The sequence below is a fragment of the Humulus lupulus genome, chromosome 2 (assembly GCF_963169125.1).
Source record: "Humulus lupulus chromosome 2, drHumLupu1.1, whole genome shotgun sequence".
Lineage (NCBI taxonomy): Eukaryota > Viridiplantae > Streptophyta > Magnoliopsida > Rosales > Cannabaceae > Humulus > Humulus lupulus.
Window position 1 is genome coordinate 249,853,979 of NC_084794.1, and position 5,259 is coordinate 249,859,237.

At 29.7% G+C, this 5,259-nt stretch overlaps 1 long non-coding RNA gene across 1 annotated transcript; it reads left to right on the plus strand.

The window, feature by feature from the left end:
- Window positions 1-2,656: 2,656 nt before the first annotated feature.
- LOC133816638 (uncharacterized) lies at window positions 2,657-4,492 on the plus strand. The gene is made up of 2 exons (XR_009885388.1): window positions 2,657-3,148; window positions 4,268-4,492. It is a non-coding gene; the product is annotated as an uncharacterized LOC133816638 (long non-coding RNA).
- The last annotated feature ends 767 nt before the right edge of the window (window positions 4,493-5,259 follow it).

A 5,259-nucleotide genomic window follows, 5' to 3' on the forward strand; every position in this document is an offset into this window, starting at 1 on the left:
TAATGCCCAGCAAGGAAAATCTAACACATAAATCATATACATAATATTCATATCGCAACATATACTAAAACATATCATAAACATACGTCACATATACTATAATGGCCATTATTACTTGGGGCTCATAAACTAAACAAGTCATATGCCCATTAGATTTATGGGGCTTGCTAGCTAAGCAAGTCATATGCCCAAGTCTACAAACATACATAATATAACATAACACATAAATCATAAGATATCATATAACATAACACATAAAATCCTATCCTATTTTCCTTACCAAATATACCGGGATATGAGAACAGGATTGGGACTTTGGAACACTCCTAAAAACCATCAAAGAAATGTGAGTATACTAAAGAAAAAGGATGAAAAGAATGAAAGAACTATACCATCGAAAAGATACTTACCAAGAACCTTATGTTCAAGATCTTAGATTTCTAAACCAAGAATAAAGAATAGAGTTAGGATTTTGAGTAGAAAACTATAAGGACTTAAGGAAACAATACAGAAATGAACTAGAATAATAAATACCTCGAATACTTCTATAATCGAACTACACCTCGAACCGAAAAATACTATGAACCTTACTTCCCGAGTGTTTATTAAGCTTAAAAGGATAAAGCTTATATTCCCAACCCAAGTGTTTAAGCACTCAAAAATATCCTAGCAGCTTGCAGACTCTGAACTTAGCTTGATGAGTGAATAAATGGTTGGGTACTAGGTCCTATTTATAGAGTTCAAGAATGAAAATATATTCATTTAACTTGAATAAAATAATGGCTTTTTAAGTGAAAAATATTTGAATTATCGTTCAGCAAAGGCTGAAGACTCGTTCAGAAAGATGCTGGACTTATCAAGAGGTTAAAGATTAAAATGAGCTCGATTTTAAAAACATTCAAAAATCCTTCAAATGAGCCGATATATCGCCCCTAGTAGGCGATATATCGCCTGGGCTAATATGCTCGAGGCTCGTCGAGGTGGTCGTGCGAAGTTACATGTTTTTCGTATCCCCGTATGGCAATATATCGCCCCCTATAGCTGCGATATATCATCATACGCTGAAATATTAAACACAAAATTAAACTTTTTCAGCCTAATTTGAATTGAGTAAACAGCCTTGATTAAGTCCTTTAACGATTTCAAAGCTACTGACAGACCCTAGGAAATTCAAATACTACTCTTAATAAACTTATTCTTCAAAAATACTTAATTATCATTAAACATACACAAGACAAGTGTTACTATCTTATTGGGTCTATCTAAACCTTATAATATAATAAATATCACCATCAATATCAGTCATATTAATTAAACCTTAGGTTAAAATTAATATTCTTAAATTATATGTTAAACATAGAAAATCTACAAGTGTTACTACGAGTGTCCAACTAAATCCCGGTCTGAACCAAAATCCACAGTCATAAAAATACTACAACTATTACTATTGCTACTACTATCTAACTAGCTAAGTAAAGTTCTTGGACTCTACAGATTTTAAATTGGTAAGTACTATTATTATATTTTCAACTTTGGGTACGGGAAAAACTGAACCATTTTCTTGTGTTTATTAAGGGTTTTTTTAACTCTCTCAATATTTAACTCTCTTAAAGTCCTGCTCGCAACATGCATTTTTTGGCTGGTTTGTGTTGGTGTTGGTGTTGTAGCTTGTTGCAGTAATTAGCTAGAAAAGGAAAGCCAGACTTGTTCTGTTCTGCTTCTAGTTTTATTGATGTTTTTATGCCTACCATTTCTCTTGCTTCTGATGGTACATTTAGGTTTGCTTCTAATGTTGTACTTCCTTTGATAATTCTAGATATGCATGTACATTTATGATAGACTTGATAACTTAACAAAATTTAGTGATTTTTTATGAGAATCTTTGGTATGTTGATATTTAGTGTTGGTATTGGGCCTATTGGCCATGGTTAGCTACTTAGGATTTCTAGCTTTTTGTCTGTTATGGATTTCCACATGATGAGCTTTTGGTTATTGAGGAAAAACAAATGGTTGAGTTTTGAATTAAATGTTGGTTTCTGTGTGTGATACTAGATATGCATTTTTTTTTAAAACTACATAATTTAACAATGAAGTGTAGATAATCACTACAACAAAGTGAAGTAATTGTCACTTGATAAATAAAAAACTATGCACTGCTTACTGTGTTTTCTATGATCGATGTAATTATAATAAAAAAAAATATCAAATAAATTATATGTATATATGTTTTTGGTTAGATATATATATATATATGTGTGTTTGTGTGTGTGTGTTTTTAATTAGATATATGTTTTCTACGTTAGAAATTAGGAAAAAAAAAGTTAAAACTTTGAAGAAAAGCTATTGAAAATCTCTATTAGCTATAGTATATAACTTTAGTGGGGAACGTATCAACACATGCATCAGACCAAATAATCAATACTCACAGGAACACATTGAAATTTATGTATTAATTAAATAAATTTTTTTAATTTTCTTTTGGTTGGTTTTGTAGAATTACCAAATACTAATTATGTATTTTAAGTTTGGGTTATGAAAGTCAAATGATGAAGTTGCATTTGATGCTAGATGAATTGAGACAGTTGGCAGGGGCTATAATTTAATTACGCTTGTTCTCTTGCTTTTAATTTAATTTCTTATCCTTTGAGGGTTTAGCTTCTATAAATATATATATGTACATATTTGTGCCTATTGATTGTCTATAGTCTGATTACTTTGAAGAAATAAGAATTTCTATTTAATGACACATTTGGTATATATATATTGTTATTAGCTTGTTGTTGTCTCGTCTGTTTGGGAGTATTTCATGGCATAAATTGCATGTATAGACACTGTGAGATTAATAGACTTAACTGGTTGTGAGTTTAGGCACCTAAGGGATGGCTTGTACTAGTTGGCTAAAAGCTAATTTAATCATAGTTATGCCCAGCTAGTTGTTAGTTACCAATTCTCTCTTTTATTTTGTTTATGTTTTTCTATATGCTTGTGTGAATATAGTGGTTTGATCTGAAAGATTTTTTGTCTTATTTTGTGTTTGATTTTTAGTATCTAGCTTCTGTTCTGCTTCTACTTCTGGGGGTCTCTACTATTGGAGTACCAAGCTTGCTGGCCCAAAATGGTCACCATTTGCTTCATGGATAACTGGCTGGTATGTAATAATATTCTTTTTCTAACTGTTAACTTGGGAAAATGTCTTTCTTCAATTTTTTCTAGTTGATTGTTTATACTCTGGCTTGGAGCTTTTAGAGTTTCATTTGGGGTCTGAGACTGTAATGCCTGCACAGTACAAAGTCACCATTAGTAAGTAGAGCACATACTTTAATCTTAGCACTAGACCTTATATATATAATTTAGTTAAATCAGTTAGTTTAGTTAAGTTATTGAGAGTAATTTTGAGCTTAGTACTGGACCTTATATGCCTAAATTAGTTGAAATAGATAGTTTATTTAAGTATAGAACTGTATCTTACTTTTCTTGATTCTTCTTTGCGGCATTTATATATTGGTGCCACTTGTATTCTGTATTCATTCAATTCAATACAATTTCATTTTCTTTCATAATATGGTATCAGAGAATTAAACTATTCTAGCTTCATTTATCTCCTATACTTTAAAAAGACAAGGTTCAAACTTGTATCTTAGGCATGTCTTTGACTAAATGAGATGTTCTTCATTGGAGATCATCACTTATAGATTTGTAAACTTTATTAGAACAAATTTTAAGGAGCTAGGGACCGGTCTATCCTATATAGGGTCAAAAAGACTGATTTTTAACACAAAATAGCTGTGCCAAATCCATCTTTTTGAAATAACATCCTCTGCGAATATGTATCACTGTTTTGTAATTACTTGTTAGTGCCCAAATAACTTAAGGTCTAGAGTTTAGTACCTGTTTGAGCTCCATATTCTATTACACCTCTCCTTTAAATGAGATATGAGATTCGATGGATTTACCCTAGAAATAATAGTATCATTCTAAATGCTTTTGTAACTCAAATCTCCCAAACTTTTAACATGTTGTCTCAATAATTAAGCACCTAAACCAGAGATGTCTTTAGGGTGAAATTGAGGCCCCTTTAACCTGAAAATGTTAATGTTTGTTTACTGTAATATGTATCTATTCACTGTGTGATAGCAGTATTTTGAATTTTGAAGTATGTTCACCTGGTATTGCTTGCTTAGGTCTTATATTGTATACAGTTTTATTATTTGATTCATATTATTTAATTTTTTTAAGTATATACCTTACCTTTTATCTGCTATTGCAGGAGAAAAATGTCTCTTTCCCCATCAATTGGAGGAGAAAAGGATACTTAATTTTGAAGGCTTTGTGTTGGGCAGCTGTAGAATATTTTGTGCTGAAAGTAGTAACTTTTCAATATGTTGAATATTTAAGACTACTGGAATACTTAAAGAACATTTTGTTGTTGATGACAGTGTTGAATGTTTTAAACTAATTTGTGGATTGTTAATACAATGTTGAATGTTTTTAACTAATTTGTGGATTGTTAATACAATGTTGAATGTTTTTACTTTTTGTTATTTGAAAATCAAGTTCATTTAATGATGCTAGTATATATTAGAAAGTTAATTTTAATTATATAAAAAAAATTAAAATATAATAGAATAAATTAGTGTTATATAAATGAATATATAATGAGAATTTAAACTTATCCAAATATTAAAATAATACGAAAATTGTGTTATAATATCTATTACAATAACACTTTTTATGTAAAGAATTTTGTTATGCAAACTTCATTATATAACACAAATAATGTGTTATACTAAAGTGTAGTATAACACAAAAAATGTGTTATACTAAAATGTAGTATAACACAAATTTATAAGTATTGAAATGTGTTATATAATCGACTATAAATAATATAATTAAACACTTATCTATTTATTAAAATAACACAGAAAGTGTGTTATCGTTGACAGTATAATAACACATCTGTATAAAAATGACAAAGTGTTATGTAAAGTACCCTGACCTACGATAACATAGTCGGTCTTAACACATCAAAAAGTGTTGTGGTATGTTTTGATAACACATTTTTGGTGTTACTAAAAGCATTTTTTCTTGTAGTGTTTATAACTTAAGGTTTAGACAGATTAAATAAGAGTGTGACACTTGTCACAAGTATGTTTATTAAGGATTTAAGTATTTTTTATGAATAGTTTAATTAAAAGAAAGATCTAGAAGTCTAGAACCTTCCATTATCTGTTAGGATCACGTTTTACTCAGTCAAAGTAG